The 20,580-nt window shown below is 38.6% G+C and overlaps 1 protein-coding gene across 1 annotated transcript in view; it reads left to right on the forward strand.

Moving 5' to 3' along the window:
• Positions 1 to 20,580, forward strand: part of LOC307154331 (uncharacterized protein) — a 780,250-nt gene that overhangs the window by 707,331 nt on the left and 52,339 nt on the right. The window lies entirely within an intron of this gene.

Genomic DNA, 20,580 nt, shown 5'->3' on the forward strand with positions numbered 1-20,580 from the left:
ATTGTTTTGCTAAGGCTAATTTCACTGCCAGAATTTTAGATTTGACCCTGTTTAACACTGTAAAAAAATCTTTTGTTGACTTAACTCATTATTTTTTGTTATCTTTTTGCATGGATTTTTTTGAGTTTTACTAACTTATTTATAAAAGTGTACCTGACAAATTTAGAAAGGTTTACCTGACAAGTTATAAAGTACAATGAGCTGATTTAATTTAGTTAAGTAAACTTCGAATTTATGTTCAGCCAACTAAAGTTAAGTTTTCTAAACTACACCCAATAAGTTCAGCAAACTAAAGTTAAGTTTTCTAAACTACATCCAATAAGTTCAGCCAACTAAAGTGGTGTTTTGAAACCTGCAGCAGTACCAAATAATTAATTACTACTAGAACATTAATTTGTAAAATACATTTGATTTAAAAAAATATATGTAAAATTAACGATCACTGATACAATTTACAACAAGTTAATTAGTTAAGTCACCTTTATTTATATATCACTTTTTACAATACAGATAGTATCAAAGCAGCTTCACAGTGATAACATGAAAATAAAACAAAGTTTGTTTCTAGAAGAAAATTGTGTCATCTTTCACCTTAAGTAAGGCAGATCAATAATGTTGTTGAATATTAAATGTCCCCAACTAAGCAAGCCAAAAGCCAAGGCAACAGTGGCAAGGAACCAAAACTCCATCAGGTGACAGAATGGAAAAAAAAACCTTGGGAGAACCCAGGCTCAGTCGGGGGCCAGTTCTCCTCTGGGCAAAGAACGAACAGTGTATGATTATGATTCAGGCAGCATTACAGGTCAGAGGTCAGACTGGATCAGAACATTCAGAATATTATCCAGTTTCATCTGACTGGAAGTCGGAGTCACGCCGGTATGTATACGAGTTTGTTGAGGATCAGTGCTGATGGCTGTCGTGTCGATGAGGCCTTCACAGGGCTGATGAGGCTGGCACTTCAGGGATGTGTCGTGGATGAGCCCAGGCGCAGGTCCACCATCTGATCTGGATACGGCCCGGATCCGGCTGACTTCAGTAAACCTTGGAATAAACAGAAAGACTTACATTAGCGTAGATGCCATTCTTCTTATGATGTAACGAGTACATCAGGTGTTATATACAATACAATTTTTTTTTTGCAATGAAATTGCAGAAAACCACCTCATGAAAAGGTGTTTTACACCTGTCTCAAAGCATGTCTTGTGGATTAATCTGTTAAATAACATTAAACAAGATCAACCCACAGCATTCAATATAGAAACATCCTTTGTTCCAAAAGAAACCGTTTAAACATTGTTAAACACATTGGGCCCTATCTTGCACCCAGCGCAATTGACTTTGTACACCGACGCATGTATCATTCCTATTTTGCACCCGACGCACAGCGGACTTTTCCCTCCACAGACGCACGTCGGTTAACTAAGAAATACACTTGCGCTCCCGGGGGCGGTTTAGCGCAAAGAGGAGGCGTGTTCCGGCGCAAACGTTCCCTCATGCTATTTTGCAAATTTAGAAAATTCTAAAGAACATGCAACATGCGTTGCGCATGTTATTCATATGCAATTTTAAGGGCGCATTCTTGGCCATAATTAATGTAGCGTGTGCACAACGCGCATAAACTTTGATTCTCTCATCTACACAGAGGAAGCACTTTTCATTTTTGCAAATCATACATTATTAAGATAGATAGATAGATAGATAATCATAAAAGCATACATCTAGCTTACACATTAACCCAAATTCATACGCCTGTTTAACCGAAGCTAAATTGTGTGGGTTTCTCCATCTCCAACGTCACTTCTCTGTCTTCTACGGCCCTGACGAGAACGTTGGTCTCCTCGGCTGTGATCCGTTCCTGGCATGCGTCTGGCAAATCCGCCATTATAATAGGAATCCGCTATAGAACAAGCGCGTTTGCTCTTAAAGGGAATGTGAGATGACGCTCTGATGGGTTTATTTCACATTACGCCCAAACCACACCTATGAATAATGAAGCTACTTCAGACCAACCCCTTTTAGATTTACGTCGGGTGCAAGAGTCATTTATCCCGCCGGTATAATAGCAACAGCGCCCAAGACCTGCCCACAAAGTTACTTGCGTTTTGCGCTTGATACTTGCGTTTTAGATCGTTAAAATAGGGCCCATTAAGTACCTATGAATTGGCTTAAATGCCATTTTAAGATCAACTAAGTTACCAATTATTTATGCTCTCAAGCTTCAACAAATTCATCAATTAAACTAAACACTCTAAAATGCCACTCCCACAACAGACCAACAAATGAAACATCTTGTTCACAACATTCCTTTAAAAAAGAAACTCTGAAAAGCATTAAAGGTGTTGTTCCAACCCCGTAAGACTTTCATCCATCTTCGTAACAAAAAATTAAGATATTTTTAATGAAATCTGAGAGCTGGATCACTCCTTCATAGACTGCTGGGTAATCGATATCTGCCAGCCCAGAAAAGTTTGTTAAAACATTGTTACAATAGTCCAAGTGACTACAGTGGCTCAACCTTAAGTTTATCAAGTGACGAGAATACTTTTTGTGCAACAAAAAAAAGAGAATTTTTTCAACTATTCATTTTCTTCTGTGTGGGCCTCTGAATGAGTTCACGAGAGCGCCACAACGCATGTGCGAGAACTGAGAAGATGACGCCCGCGATCATTTGATGGGAAAGTGTGAAAGGTAAGCCATTCATTTTGCGGCATTGGTAAGGCACTTTTACGTTTTCTTCTTGGTTTCTCACGATTCAGACATCCAGTAAATGCACACTTTAGAACCATTTTAAACACTACATTGAGACCCATCTGCGTCATCTTCTCAGTTCTTGTGCATGCATCGTGGCACTCTCGTGAACTCACGTCAGAGGCCCACATGGAAGAAAATGAATAGTTGAAAAAAGTCGGGGGTTTTTGTTTGTTTTTTTTGCACAAAAGTATTCTCGTCACTTGATAAACTTAAGGTTGAGCCACTGTAGTCACTTGGACTATTTTAACAATGTTTGTACTAACTTTTCTGGACCGGCAGAATGAAATTGCCTAGAAGCCTATGGAAGAGTGAGACAGCTTACAGATTTAATCAAAAATATCTTAATTTGTGTTTCAAAGATGAACGAAAGTCTTACCCCGGATTTTCACCAACTGCGGAACGGCTCCATGCTCTGTCATCCTTCAACACCCACCAGGTCCGGATTTGTTGCGGAATGGCTGCGGCCATAACTGACAGCTGAGGTCACAAGGACCCACGAGATCTCGCGAATTCACGTATATGATCGCGCGATATAAGTGCTGAATTGCTGCGGAGCTCTCCGGCATCCGGCAAAAATAGAAGCTCTGCGTATCTGCTCCAGAGGGCTGCGGATCGCCGGAGTTGGAACGCAGCCGTTCCGCATTCAGTGAAAATACACACATTGACTTAAATGGAAACCTATTGACTCCGCCGCCGTTCCGGAACGGATCCGCAGCCATTCCGCAGTTGGTGGAAATTAGGGGTTACGGGGTTGGAACAACATGAGGATGAGTAATTACAGAATTATTTTACAAGAAATGATTAATGCATGACAGAATTTTCATTTTTGGGTGAACTAACCCTTTAATATTTTTGCTTTCAAATGCCTAAAACTTCAGACTACAGGTTTATAAACGATTCACAACACATGATGAATTTAGGAAGATGGTTGAAATGTGTTCTCAAATTACAAGCGACTCAAACACGCATCACTGAAACATGCCGTGTGTGTCAATCACAACAATTTCCCATATTAATAAAAACAGTCACATTTAAAAGTACAGATATAATAAGTTACTTATTTTACCCACATCAATTCAAATTGACAGTTAATTTTAAGAATTCCCAAAGATTGCAGTGAAAACTCACCTGTATCTGGTGCTCTGCAACTGCTATGTAGTAACTGAGGTAAAAAATCCAGTTGGTGAACAAGCTTTGTTTTAGTCAACTTGATGGAACCTGTGAGTCAACACGAGGAAATACAATGAGATAATCTTCTATGTGCAAAACACTCTGATTCGAAATACACTCAATAATCTTAAATTCGTGACAACATCGTGACTAATTCACACTATTATCAAGATTTCTTAAAACATGAACATGTTCTAGCGCGACGACATGGCGCAAGATCCAAACTCCGAATAGTAACTTAATGAAAACACTCAAACCACAGACACTTAATTGTACATCACCCATATCGATTCAATTTGACATTTACTTTTGTAATTCAAAGATTGTGGTCAAAACTTACCTATATCTGCTCTGCAACTGAGTTGAATTGAAGTGACTGAGGTAAAAAATTCCGGTTGATGAACAAGCTTTTAGTCAAAGTACTTGACTGAACCTGTGAGTGAGTCAACACGAGAAAGTACAATGAGCGAATCTTCTATGTGCAGAAATACAATCAATAATCTTAAATTCGTGACAACATCGTGAGTAATTCACCCTATTATAAAGATTTCTTACAACATTAACAAAAGCGCATCGAAATGGCGCGAGGCCGGCAAAATCCAAACACTGAATAGTAACTTTAGCCTAATAATGAAAACCGTGACATTTCAAACCACAGACGTATTACTTGCTATTTATATCACCCATATCGATTCAATTTGACAGTTACTTTTTTTTTATTAAAATAGTTTGGTGAAAACTTACCTATATCTGGCGCTCTGCAACTGAGATGAAACTGAGGTAAAAAAAAAAGGTCCGGTTGGTGAACGAGCAGCTTTTAACTTGACTGAAGCTTGAACACAAGGAAGTAAAAAAATCAGCGAATCTTCTATGTGCAAAAACACTCTGACTCGAAATGGATAATATAATTCTAAAACGAACTAAAACCTTGCATCCACTTTCACTTACTCTGTATCACTCCTTCTGAAGACACGTGAGGTCCAACAGGGAAAATCATCCGGTTTCCGCGGGCTTCTCGAAAATTCTCAGAGAGAAAAAAATGATTCACCGAATCATTTTGAGAGGTTCATTTTCATGAATCGCTCAAATCCGCCCATGATGGATTGAATCTGACCATGAATAAAAACTGAAACAGCTAGACAAATTTTTTGTGTAATTTAATTAATTTGTGCTCATAATTTTAAATAACAGTTATGTTTTTTAATGTAGGCTAACGTTAAAATAAAATTGAAGTTTAGGTTTTAATGCAGTCTACCAGACAGCAATATATATAGATAAATTAAGTTTAGTTTACAAAGTAAATTTACTTCTATTAAAGTCATTTATACTTCATTAGAGTATAATTGAAGTAAACCCAGCAGAAAATTTAGTGCAGTTGTTTCAACTTACATTTATAAGTTAAAATAACAATTATACTTGTTAATTCAACAGAAAATCTAGTGCAGTTGTTTAAACATACATTTTTGAGTTAAAATAACAATTTAAGTTGTTCATTCAACTTTCAGTCTAGTTGAGGACAAGAAAACTTAAAATTTCTTGTTGTCTGGACAATCTAGTTATCTCTACTCACAAAAATAAGTTGAAATAACTAAATTGCAAAAATATTTTTTACAGTGTGTTTAAAAAATATTTACACACTATTTGAGTAATTTGACAAATTACAGCTTGAGTGAACATTATGCAGAATAAATAAAAATGGTTTCTTTTCATTTCACTCTTTCTTTGTAATGATTAAAGTTTGGGACAACGGATAAAGTAGCCTATAAATCAGTGTTAAAGCTTCACAGAACAATAAATAAACAATACATAAATAAAAATCTGCTTTGTGTTCAATGCACACAGACTCGCACTCACTGCAGTAATTTGGTGATGGGAGAAACGAAGCTTTTCAATGCTTCGAATCACTTGAACCACTTGCTTTGCGAAATGATTTACTGTTTCGAAGCGTTCGAAACGCGGCACTCTGGTGACCCCTATAGGCTACTTGCCAGAACGGTGTAAATGCAACACAAACTCATACCAAACATGCATAAAACACCTTTTACAAACCCATTGCAAATGTTTTATTGAACGTTAAATCTATGCAAATAATATCATCTAATAAGATTAATATCAAGTGCCGGGCCGGTGTAATCAATTTTCAGGGCATGTTTTGTTTGTTCCATGGCTCAGCTAAACAGGTCAATAAGAGCAGTGGCGGTCTTAAGGTAGGCGGCTGCTTGGGGCCCCCGTAGTAGGGGGGGCCCCAACCAGCCTCAAAAAAAAAAAAAAAAAAAAAAAAAAAAAAAAAAGCCCCTTATCATCATTAACGCTTCAAAAGAATAGTGCATTGTATTAATATTCTTAAGAAATACGTTGAAAAGTAGTAATTAAAATGTCCAGTTCATGGTTATCCGTTTCTACACACCCCCGACTTTCACTATGAGATGGACTAGTCCGTAACTGTGCGCGGCGCGAAAGATAAACACGCAGTGACAGGAGGACTGGGAAGTACACAAAAACAGAGACGAAGCAAGATGAGTCTAAACGCGAAAATGAAACCAAGTTACCCAAGCGGCTCAAATACAAGAAAAAATACGTTGATAAGTATTTGTCAACGCTGCCAAAGATGACAAACTTTTTTACAGCTACTGTTGGGGATTCAGACAGGAACAACAACGTCCAAAGTGTTGAACATGCCGCTACAGCAGCAGCTGCTAGCTGTGAAGTGGCGCTAGGTGAGGATAACGTTAACACACTCACATGGATATAGGTGGATTTGCCTAGAGCCAAATGCAACATCACCTCTCCCCAGTTCGCCCCTCTTACCCCCCTCTCAATTACTTACTATAAATACTGTTTTGGCGCTTGTAAATGTGACGTGAAAGATCCCTAGCGCACGTGAACTGATCATCTCTAACGTAGCCTAACTAACGTTAGCTAATAGTGAATAAACACGAATGACTATTGAAAGATACAGTACAACTTACCAATGTATATTCCTCATACATAATACCGATCAATCAGTGTTTTTCAACAGCGGAAAGGGTCAATAAAACAGCTGGAGAACAATTATGTCACATAAAATTTACCTCAGGAAAGCCGTTTAATGACCATAATATATGTTAGGCTATAGCACGTTAGTTGGCTAGAAAAAAAGAGCTATAGAGAGTATTTTGCTAAATATGTGTACTATATTACATATTTAGTATATTTTTGACTTATATTATTAAAGTTGTTATTATAATAAAAACGCATTATGTTTAATTTGAGTTATTTTTAACCTTAAATAATACTACCAGCTGATAGGGCTCTATGTATGTTTACAGCATTATGTGAGTTTTTTTTTTCTTGAGAAAAATTAACCCTATCTTGTGTACCTAATATTTATCCAAATGAGTCAATATTGAATCAAATCACAAGAATTGAATTGAAATCGTGAAATTTGTCAAGCAATAATAAAAAACAGTAGCTTACCAGAAATTGTACCATGTAAACATTGTAACATGTTTCTGTTTAGTTACTAAATGTTTTGACAATCACAATACACTTATTGTGATGCAAGATTTTTCAGGTGTTATCTGAAACCTTCTCTGTTGGGTTCCATCGTGACTATTAGTTTGTGTAGTGCTACACTTTGTGTGTTCTCTGCTTTCCATCTTCATTTTGGAGTAAAGAAATGTATGCAGGGTTTAAAGGGAAAGTTGTTTTTTTCTCCTCTCCAACCTTTACTTCCCCGTAGATTAGCTTTACCTGGCTATCCATCATTCAGTCTGTCATTTTTTTTCGTTATCTTTTAAAAATCGGATGGGGGGGCCCCCATACATACTTTCGCCTTGGGCCCCCAATTTGCTAAATCCGCCACTGAATAAGAGACTATTAACTACTTTTTTATTTTACTAATGTACCATTAAAACATCTACAAATGTATAAAACTGATCAGAGATCAGGTAAAACCGTAAAACCCTTAGACACTTGTTCAATGGTTCGCCGCTGGAGGGCGATCTCGTGAGTCCGCATGGTTCATGGAGATAGGTCTGACTGCAGCATAGATATACACTAGAAGTCGCCTGGGCTACGGCAGTTCGTTGGAACGAATGCGTCAATAGAGTCGCCATCTTGGAACAGGGGAGCCCCTCCTCTTTAATGCATCAGCGTCAATGTAGGCAAAGGTCTAACGAAATAAAATCACCATAAATCGTCATGAATGCGATTTTCTATTTTTTATGGTTTGTTCCAACGGTCAGAAATGTATTTATCATTGAGTACAGAGGAAATTTAAGGTTTTGATATTAAGATAATTACTTCTTTTTCAAAATATAATGCATAGTGCTAGTAGGCCTAAGTTTATTAGTCACATTCTTCCACTTGAGTAAACTTAGAATGAACTATTGCTATATAATATATATATATATAAATGAGCACAACTTGGCCACTAAATATTTAATATTCAATTATTTTAATGATCACAATTAAAGTTTTAATTTTATTAAATTGAACAAGCGCAACATTCAGCATTCAATCAAATATTCTAAAAGATGTTTTATTAATAATAATGTTATTTCAACATAATATCTCGTTATTTCGACATAATATGTGGGCGTGCAACAAGCAAGAAGTGCATGTGTAAATCCGGTTACGCGTGCATTCATTTTTGTTAACAAACTTCTGACAGGTGTGTTCGACATCGGCTGCGGCTGGATGTATCCAGAGCCATAGAGAGAAAGAGTTGCGACACTCCCACAGACCTCCGTTGTAAAAAATGGCGGCGCTTTTAACCGCCTACTTCCGGGATTTGAAGATTGGATTAGTTCCAAACACTGTCATTTGGGCGTTGGACCCCATTCATTTACATTGCTGCGCGTCGAGTTGTTCCAGAGGTAAGTTTCTGAAATATCGACCTCTTTTGAATTGTCAACTGTCTATATTGTATCAGAGGCCCTTTGCGATGCTTATACTGGTCTTCATTTGTATTTACACAGCGTAATTATTTATATTTTATCTTGGTTGTTTCAACCAATTTTCTAGCATTGCCTGCTTGCTAGTTAGCTAGCGTGACTTCGCCAGCTGTGAAGGTAGCATCTAATTAGTTCGGTAATGAATCGCTACCACCTTTATAGCAACTTTTTACAATATAGACAGTTGACAATTCAAAAGAGGTCGATATTTCAGAAACTTACGTTACCTCTGGAACAACTCGACGCGCAGCATTCACCACTCAAACTCAGCCAACACGTCACATAATGAAAAGTTAGTATATCCCAAAAAATTCAATTAAATAAAAGTTGCTACCCATGTGAACATGAACACTAAGCTTTTCCCTCCAAAAATACAGCCTAAAACTTATCTAAGTAATTAGTAATATACAGTAGGCTATTTCGTTGTCACCCTGCCTCTCCAAATGCAAAACTGACATTAACAAAATGCAATAATGCAATAACAGCTGAAAAAGTACTTGGGTGTGTGTTTTATTTTATATTTACCGTTCAATAATGCAATCGCTGCTGTCTGTCCCATAGAAGAACTACATGACAGCCAGCATATGTTTTGGAACTATTGGGGCTTACATGAACCACATGACAGCCATAGCGGCGACATCAAAAGGCTTGTTCGACTTCATGCAGCTCTGCGCAGACCGATCGAAGGCTGACTTGAAGCAGTGCATGCCGGTTACAAATTTTGTCCGACTTGATGCAGCGCCGAAGCCACGTGACTGTGACGTATGCCATCAAATTACCGCGAGAGCGATTCGAGAGTTGCCGGAGAACTCAGCCAGCGCAGCTTCTCAAGAGCGGCTGCACTGGGCTGCAGGAGCTCAGGGCTGCGTTCAGCCCTGACAAAATGTTGCACAACGTTTTTTAAACAGAAACGGTGATGCGTTGAACACACTGTTCTGCTGACGCAAGAGTTGCAACTATGGCAGCTGAGAAGGCCATTCTTTGTGTTCTTTGTGAAGAATTTTCGGAGCCTGATGAAGTCGGTATAAATATGTGTTTAATACTACAAAATATGCCCGATGTTACAGTTACTGCACTTGCCGCCCATCAAAACAGAACATCCCAATCGAGTGAAGGGATTGCTGAAACTGAAATGGAAGCACACATCTTACCTAATTCAGACTAAAACACATAGCCTACTGACTTTATTTGTAGTTCATACTGTTTTAATACCCTGTATTTTATTTCTCATTTTTAGGAAAATCACTTAATTACCATTGTTTATTTCTATACCAAATGTCATACACTTGCAATGAAGCTAAAAATATAAACAACTACATCATTATGTTGATATCCTATATTTTTTTACAATAAAACTTACGACAAACATGTCTTCTAATATCCTCAGTTGTTGCGTATACCGAGTATGGGATCAAATTCCCGCCAAATATATAGCGGTCGCGTATAAAAAAATAATAAGCGTGAATCAAAAATTTAAAAACACATGTAAAAATATATTGCACAAACTGATCAAAATGATCAGAATAGCAAACAACGTGGTCACGGATCAAAATATAATAAGCGTGAATAAAGAAATAACAAGCATGAATAAAAACTTTAAACACATTAAAAGTTATTTTGCACAAAACTTAAACTTATGGTCATGCTTTGTTAAAAAGTATGGTTTTATTACTGTGTACTTTGTGCTTTCTTGCATTTTCTGCTCATATTTTACTCTTTTGTACGCTTGTGATGTTTTTCTCTTCGCTCTTCTTTCTATGTTCTGCACTTGCTCTTCCAAATGTTGCAGTTCGAGTTTCATGTAAATTAGGGCGGGCTTAAGCGTCACCATTGGTCCACTAGTTCTAGATTGACAGATACTCCTCTAGCCAATCAGTCGAAGAGGGGAGTTGACGTCACACCAATGCGACTCGTGGCTACTGATGCTTACTTGTTATACAGCTATTTTTTACAGTCTATGTTATACAGGGGAAGACGACCATCAACAGGACACCTTTAAACTGCATGTGTGCCTGCAACTCAAACTGTTGCCGGTATACGTATACCTGGCAATATGGTATAGTTAAATTCGTCATCCTAACAACGACCTGTTACAGTTATGCCTGTCTGATGATCCATCATTTACCTCTAATGCACTTGATCTGGCACCGCGAGCGTCGATCTTCTCCGAGCAGCCACCACCTACTGGCCGTTTTACTTTCATATTTAATCAATAACAAGGATGTGTAATGTCGGTCCTGGGTGCAGAGTTTAGCTCCTTCAACCCTAATCAAACACACCTGAACCAGCTAATCATCGTCTTTAGGATATTTAAGACAGGTGAGGTTTTAATCGGAGTTGACGCTAAACTCTGCAGGACAGCGGCACTCTAGAAACAACGTTATCTGATGGAGATGTTGCTGTATTCAAATTTTAAGCTATATTTAAAACATTAATTCTAAAGTAATATGCAATTATGTAGCTATGTAAGTAAACACAGTAAGTTTGTAATAAATCACTGTATTAAATTCAACTGGTTTCTCTATATCTTCTCTGTAACACAATAATTTTCAATAATCTTGTCAAATTTGGCGAGGTTAATAAAAAAAAGGTAGGCAATGCGTAGCGGCGACAGGTCAAAGTCCTAAAGTCTTCAGACAATGGCCGTTTTTAACTTAGTTTTTGCGACGAATTGTAGTGTTTCATAATTGCAGGATGTTTCGCTTACAGCAGCCTTAACATATTGACATCATGAGCCAAGTAATACCTATTGTTTAACACCAATTACCAGTGTGCACATTAACATTCTCATGTATCTCAAAAAAAATGAATTTAATTATTTATGTCCAGAGTTCAGATAGCTTTACTGCTTGAAAGTCTTTGTAAAGTTAAATTGAACTGCCGCCTTCCCTTGTAAGTGTAGCACTCCTGTAAAAATAAAACACTGATTCTTGGGAATTTGGATAAAACATGTCCCACGAAGAAAAGTGCTAATTCTGTTGGAAATTAATAACATTTTCATGAATAAAAAGAATCAAGGTTATAATCAGGGGGTCCTTTGCACATATGTAAGGTTATTTTATAGGTTTATTTTTAATTTGTATTAATTTAATGATTATATGCTGGCCCATTGCCTACAAAATCAGTTGTCCTCGGATAGGAGATAATCATTTCAACTTGATTAAAAAAACAAAACGTAATAATTAAATTGAAAAATATCTTTACCACATGAAAGAGTGCATAGTAAATATTGTTCAAACCTCACTGTTTGTAGTTTTTAATACATATTACAATTATTTTGTGGTTGCTCAAAATGTGTCCCACATATTCGTCACCACCGTCAGATATTTATAAAAAGCAATAAAATCAGGCAACTACAAGGTCAACTTAATTCCTGGGGACCCCATTTTCAAACCTTCAACTCTTCTGCATACTTCAAGATCACTCAAGCTCCTGTAAGTTTGCTAATTTCTCTTAGACTTGTTCATATTTTTGGACACTGCTACTGTCACAACCATAACATGTCAACACCGTCTCTTTTGTATAAAAAAATATTAGATTAGATTATGACATAAATGTATACTTTTTAAGAAGAGGTCTGAAGTAGATAGCAACAGAGGGAAAAAAAGATGGCTAATGTGAACAACTCATGCATATCATGTGAAAGAGTAGATTTTGTCACCACCGTCATACGTCACCACCGTCAGGTTTTCTGTCTGACGGTGGTGACGTACAGTCTGACGGTGGTGACAAAAACCTCCAAATGGTCCTCAACGAAGGCTAGAATATAATTGTTGATCACAATAAATACCAATATGGCCTGTAATGTTTCATTAACCTGTTTTATATTTGTATTTATGTAATTCTCCCTATATTTCTTACATACAGGCCTACACCGCATGCTACTATATATAAGCAATATAGCACGAGTGAGAGTGAGGATGTTCGTGGATATCCATGAACATCCTCACGAACACAAGTTTCTCTAAAACGCCTTGGGAGATTGCTTATGGTAGAGAAATGAACATTAAATTCACGGGAAACAGCTCTGCTGGACATTCCTGCAGTTAGCATGCCAATTGCAGGCTCCCTCAAAACTTGCGACATCTGTGGCATTGTGCTGTGTGATGAAACTGCACATTTTAGAGTGGCCTTTTATTGTGGCCAGCCTAAGGCACACCTGTGCAATAATCATGCTGTCTAATCAGCATCTTGATATGCCACACCTGTGAGGTGGATGGATTATCTCGGCAAAGGAGAAGTGCTCACTAACACAGATTTAGACAGATTTGTGAACAGTATTTGAGAGAAATAGGCTTTTTGTGTACATAGAAAAAGTCTGAGATCTTTGAGTTCAGCTCATGAAAAATGGGGGCAAAAACAAAAGTGTTGCGTTTATAATTTTGTTCAGTGTAATTAGACCGGACCTAACTGCGGTATAACCATTGGTAACCTTCCCTCTCTCTCAATTCACTATTATGCCATGTACATTTGGCTTACGTCATTTGGGATGCACATAGTGCACCTACTACCTACCTATATAGCACATACAATATCCCTTGTAGGCTATGCATCTCCCATGACTAAAGCCAAATGAAAATGGCATGACAACATTTAACCAAATCTAACATTCACTGTAATTCCCCCCCAATTTCATAGTCATTACTCTAGGTCAACTTTGACTTTGTGTATTTTAGGAAGTTATGGCTAGGTAGCAGCTATCTGTGGAGGAGAAGAAACAGGGAATATCAAAAGAAGCGGAGAGAGATAATACACAGTGAGGAAGAGTTAAAGCAGAACTCGGCAACTCTAGTAATTTCTTCGCTGATCTTCACTTTTGTTGTAGTGTGTTTTCTCAAAGAGCTCCCCCTACAGCTGTGGGCCGTATATTTCACAACACAGTCGTAAAAAAAACTCACTTGAGGCACCCTCCTCCCCCTTTCTACCACTGCTCACGTGCATATGTTATTATCGTAGCCGGCCAACCTTGTCGTGTGGAGCTATGTCTACCGAGGTGGGTAATACATCATACACAGTATCATATGGCATGTGTTTATGTCGAATTGCCGTAAAGCAGTTCGTGTTTCTCGCTTCTCGTTCTCGCTTCTCACGAGACTTCCAATTTGGGGGGAGCGGGGAAAGTCACCAATATCACCAGAACAGGTTGTTTAACCATCCAAATTATTTCTAGACAGTTTTATTAAGTTAAAAAAGTTGCCAAGTTCTCCTTTAAAGGAGGAATACCTCAGAACGGAAAGGCAAAGATGGAAAAAGAGGGTGGAGGAAGGGAAGCTAAAAAAATAGCAATGACTTGAATGAAAGGGAAAAGAGAAGTCAGAGAAAGGCTTGGAAACATAGACAAAAAGTATCAAGAGAACGTAAGAGAAAGGGCTCAGATCACCTAGAATCTCCCCCAAACAGTCCGTTGGATCAGGCCATACTCGATCCAGCTCGGAGTAGGCAGGCTAAATGTTTATCACAGTGCTCAGGATTGTTATTTTTTGGACCAAATAGTTAAATAAAGTTGTTAAGCAAGAAGCCATTGACTTGAGTTGTATAAATTTTGGAATTGTATGTTGTAATGAGGCCACTGTCACCACCGTCAGATTAGTGTCACCACCGTCAGTTCTAAAGTCACCACCGTCAGAGGGAGTTTTATTTGTTTTAAATGAATATGCTTACAATATGTTTCTTCAGTGCTGTTGAGTTATTAAAGTAATGTTATCTTTTAATACAAAAAATATGTTTGTTAAATAAAAAAACATAACTTTTTCTATTTAGGCTTAAAATAAACGTTGTATGATGATAGATCTTTTAAAGGGGTACACGTGAAACAGTATAAAACATGAAAAAAAGTGAATATTTAACACTTAACAGCAAATATGTGTACTAAGAATGCCAGATAATGATTTAAAAACTCTAAATACATATTAGACCAAATAAATAAAAAATGATTTGCTTTTTATTGTGTCTGACGGTGTTGACAAAAACAAAGTAATAACTGGAAAAACGCCTATTTTATGAAAAAAATACAAAATGAGGAGGTTGCACCGATATATTGCTGAACAGCCAAGACCTTGGTCAATAATAATATATCTTCAGATTTTGTAATTTTACTAACTTTTTATTTTCAAAATTAAAACCTGTTTTATCCAAATTCCCAAGAATCAGTGAAAAATGAAATAAAAATGTAAAAATGAAATAAAAGAGAGTGCAGCAGTGCTTCTTTGTTGTTATATTTACTCAGAATGAAGTGCTTCACGGGCGCGCACCACCCACTGAAGTGTGCGGTGACCTATTTTTTTACAGTCTATGGCGGTGACGCAATCACGCTGGTATGCCAAGCGAAAATAATTAATTTAATAAATGCACATATCAAAGCACAAATAAGAAATTGAACAGTATATAAAAGTATTAGAAAAATAACATTTTAGTATATTATAATGGAATTGAAGAAATTGTACAAACATAAACAGCTTGTACCACGAGTCGCATTAGTGTGACGTCAACTCCCCTCTTCGATTGATTGGCTAGAGGAGTATCTGTCAATCTAGAACTAGAAGCCCGCCCTAATTTACATGAAACTCGAACTGCAACATTTGGAAGAGCAAGCGCAGAACATAGAAAGAAGAGCGAAGAGAAAAACATCACAAGCGTACAAAAGAGTAAAATATGAGCAGAAAATGCAAGAAAGCACAAAGTACACAGTAATAAAACCATACTTTTTAACAAAGCATGACCATAAGTTTAAGTTTTGTGCAAAATAACTTTTAATGTGTTTAAAGTTTTTATTCATGCTTGTTATTTCTTTATTCACGCTTATTATATTTTCATCCGTGACCACGTTGTTTGCTATTCTGATCATTTTGCATTCTTTTTTTCAGTTTGTGCAATATATTTTTACATGTATTTTTAAACTTTTGATTCACGCTTATTATTTTTTATACGTGACCGCTATATATTTGGCGGGAATTTGATCCCATAACCGAGCTGCATCGAACACATTTGTAGCTAAATTACTTTCCTTAAACCCATTGTGCGAGTTCACTTTAATACTGCGTGCTTTATATACATGTTGCTGCTGATTGGACTGCAGTTCTGACACACCCACCAAACAAGAGAAAACGTATCTCAAACCCCGTTGCACACCGGTGCACGCCGTTTCCAGGAAACATGACGTTCAACCCGGGAACCGTAGCAAAACGTTGCGCACCGTTTTGAACTTGAACGTGCCCCAGCGCAGCTTCTCAAGAGCGGCTGCACTGGGCTGCACGTGCGCTGATGACGACACAGCTGTTCCAAGATTGGCCGGATCCATTGCATGACAACGATCACATGTGTTGCGTGTAGACTGTAAAAAAAGATGGACGACGCCCCTTCGCTCTCTTCCATTGATGAGAACTGAAGCCGCCAGAGTCCCGATATGGCGCTGACATATTGGAACTTGAGTCTGCGCAGTAGCGATTTCGGGACCAGACCTGCGCAGTCGTGAGCAGGAAGTAAAGCCGTGAAATCAACGCTCCGCCCTCACTCTCGCCGAATGCACCATAGATATCATATAAAGGCTAGATGGCTCGTCCGCGCTGCTGGCCAATGGAGCTCGACATCCGCACACGGCGGCCATCTTACGACAGGATGCTCGCTCACTCATAACATGGTGCATGTACTTTTAAATAACCATAACTTGCTCAATTTTCTACCGATTTTCAAACGGTTTGGTTTGTTATAAACGTCAGAGATGTAGCTATTATACTGCATACATATGAATAATTATGTTCAAAATGTTTAAGCATTCAGAATTATAGCCACGTTAATAACGTTTGTAAGAAACCAAACCGTTTGTAAATCTGTCCAGATTTCAGCGAGATAAGAGGATTTGTGTGCGTGCTGCTCACTCACCTTAATTCACAGAGTCCTGTCCTAAGATGGCCGCCGGTGATGCCGGAAGTGACTCCGCCTTAAGACATCTAGCCTTTATATGATATCTATGGAATGCACTCAGGGAGAGTGGATTCTGCACACTTTTTAAAAAATTGATTGCAGTACGACAAGAGGCTTATTAAAATAAAGTAAATACAATCACCTCAGTCCTCCGAAGATCCCGAAAAATTCATGCAGCTCGTTATACGCAACATCTGAGGATATTAGAAGACATGTTTGTCGTAAGTTTTATTGTAAAAATATAGGATAATCAACATAATGATGTAGCCTAGTTGTTTATATTTTTAGCTTCATTGCAAGTGTATGACATTTGGTATAGAAATAAACAATGGTAATTAAGTGCTTTTCCTAAAAATGAGAAAGAAAATACAGGGTAAAAACAGTATGAACTACAAATAAAGTCAGTATGTGAGGCTCAATAGATGTGTCTTAGTCTGAATTAGGTAAGATGTGTGCTTCCATTTCAGTTTCAGCAATCCCTTCACTCGATTGGGATGTTCTCTTTTGTTCTGGGCGGCAAGTGCAGTAGGCCTAACTGTAACAACGGGCATATTAACACATATTTATACCAACTTCAGCAGGCTCAGAAAATTCTTCACAAAAAAAACACAAAGAATGGCCTTCTCAGCTGCCATAGTTGCAACTCTTGCGTCATCAGAACAGTGTGTTCAACGCATCACCGTTTCTGTTTAAAAAACGTTGTGCAACGTTTTGTCAGGTCTGAACGCAGCCGTGTCTGAGTTCTCCGGCTACTCTCGAATCGCTCTCGCGGTACTTTGATGGCATACGTCACAGTCACGTGGCATCGGCGCTGGATCAAGTCGGACAAAAATTTTAACCGGCATGCACTGCTTCAAGTTAGCCGCCGATCGGTCTGCGCAGAGCTGCATGAAGTCGAACAAGCCTAGTGTCTGCTGCAAAGATGAAGTTGACGATCGCCATATCCGTAGTGAACGCGCCTTTAGAGAGAAATGCACATGAATTACGTTATCAGAGAGTAGTCTTTTTCTTTCGTTTTGAATAATTTCGTTTAAAGACTCTTCAAACTTTGTGTATTTGATGTATTTCTCATGTCTGTGTGAGGCATACTGAGTTTCGTTAAGTTAGGATGAGATGCGCTCCAGTTAACGTGCAATGCTCCGTGGTTAAATAAAATTGATTAAAATTAAGATACAATTTATACAAAACGAAATTAACTTTAAAGAAAGGCTTTAAACAGTTGACATTTTCACAAATTCCAGTGTCCTTCCACACCTCCATCCCCAGTTTGCAAGGAAGAAACAAGCCCTTGAGCCCACTGTATCCGTGTGCAAAACTCACACATAGCCTACATGAGATTTGTGGAATTTTATGTATAATAATCATGGATGTACAGTACTGTTTGAAGATTGACAGGGAGAGGACAAGCATACTATTAGGTCTGTACTTACAGGTTACAAGCGTCACACTTTTTTTATTTTATTTTTTATTAAAAGGTTTGAGTAGGCTACAATCGGTAAAAAATCAAAAGTTATGAAAAACACAGCACGTCACAGCCAAAAGTGGATATTGAGGATCAACTCCTGCATATTGTACATTTTAAACACAAGGGTTATTTCAAATAATATCTAAAGAGTACAGCACATTCACAGTTCATTTTCTGTGCGATCACAGTTCATTTTCTTCCTCCAAGCAGAGAAATGTTAGCCTGGTTAAAACCAGACCATTCTCAGTAGTAACTTACTTGCAGAGCAAATCTAAATTTGCTGGAAGTTGTCTGGGTTTTCCCAGGCTAGAGAAATGTACACTTAACTTTTAAAAAAACAACTTGACTACTACGATCCACAGAGTAAATGTAATCCCATGCTGTCTGGTTAAGATTTCGTTCGTGTGAACATCCATACGCATGCAAAATGCCTCATATAGGCCTAAGAAATTAAGCATTACTAAAGAGTAAGGGCGCCACAAAAAAAAAAAAAAAAAAAAAAAAAAAAAAATGTCTCTTGTTTCTAAAACGTGAGCATTTTGGAGAGAAGTGTGGTGGAATCCGTGTGTGTGAATACTGTGATAATTCAATACTCGAGCTCTCCCACTATATCTCGGGCGGTATTATGCAAATTAGCGTGTGACGCGCTACTGTGTATATTTCTTATGTTTTCGTATTTTATTCATTCTATTGTTATGTATGTATTATCTTTTTTGGAAATTTGTCATGTTTGAACTATACAGAGCTATCCTGTTTATGTATGTTGTAGGTCTGGGTAATATATTAGATAGCCTACTCACCGTCTTTGTGAACTGTAACATGTTTAGTCAGGTCCATGCAATGCTTCCCAGCCAACACATTTATGTGGGGCCCCTATGGGTTACAAATGGGCGACAGGGGTACAGAGTGGGCATGGGCTCAAAATGGGCTTCTTATCTGGGGCCCATATGGGTTACAAATGGGCTACAGGGGTACAGATGGATATGGGCTCAAAAGGGGCTTCTTATCTGGGGCCCATATGGGTTACAAATGGGCTACAGGGGTACAGATGGACATGGGATCAAAAGGGGCTTCTTATCTGGGGCCCATATGGGTTACAAATGGGCTACAGAGGTACAGATGGACATGGGCTCAAAAGGGGCTTCTTATCTGGGGCCCATATGGGTTACAAATGGGCTACAGGGGTACAGAGTGGACATGGGCTCAAAATGGGCTTCTTATCTGGGGCCCATATGGGTTACAAATGGGCTACAGGGGTACAGATGGACACGGGATCAAAAGGGGCTTCTTATCTGGGGCCCATATGGGTTACAAATGGGCTACAGGGGTACAGATGGACATGGGCTCAAAAGGGGCTTCTTATCTGGGGCCCATATGGGTTACAAATGGGCTACAGGGGTACAGATGGACATGGGCTCAAAAGGGGCTTCTTATCTGGGGCCCACTTGGGTCAACTAAGTAGGTCCAACATGGGCAAACCCAGATGGGCTCCCTATGTGAGACCTAGTCAGTTCACTAATGGGAAATGAGTAGGCTACATACCCAGCCAGCACATGACCGACCTTCAACGTTGAAATATGGTTGAAATAATGTCAGTTTGTTGTTGAAAAAGATTAACAAAAACCATTCTAAATCAACGTTGACATTTTTACAAGATCCCCAGCCAACAAATGTGGGGCCCAAACGGGCTGCAAATGGGCTGATATCCGGGGCTCACCTGGGCTACCCAACTGGGAACCCAGCTAATTTTGGTTTTGTTGGCCACGGATTCACGCGCAAACATTTACATCACGTTTCCCAGCTCAACGTGGATTCATCCGCAGACACCAGAGGACAATCTGGACAGAGCTTGCCCCAGCTAACACACCCATGTGGGGCCCAAACGGGCTGCAAATGGGCTGATATCCGGGGCCCACATGGGCTACCCAACTGGGAACCCAGCTAATTTTGGCCGCGGTTTCCGTGGTGGCCCCACATGTGTTAGCCCAGATGGGTTGATGATGGGCTCTTGATGGGCTCCATATCGGGCCCATGTGGGTAACCTAGGTAGCACCCATTTAGGGCCTACAGGAATCTGCCCACATGGGTTGATGATGGGACCCATATAGGTCTTATCTAGGGCTCTTATGGGCCACAACGGGTATATATATGGGCTACCATATTTGTCTGTTTGGGTTACCTTATTTTACAGTAAACCCCTAAATACAATCATTACATGTAATCCACTAAACTATACTAAAATGTTAAAGGTATTCAATGAACAGAAACCAGTAGTTCACTTTTAAAGTTACTTTATTAAGCAAATACAAGTATCACAAAACAAGAAAAGAAAAAAGT

The sequence above is a fragment of the Squalius cephalus genome (assembly GCF_949319135.1).
Source record: "Squalius cephalus genome assembly, chromosome: 1".
Lineage (NCBI taxonomy): Eukaryota > Metazoa > Chordata > Actinopteri > Cypriniformes > Leuciscidae > Squalius > Squalius cephalus.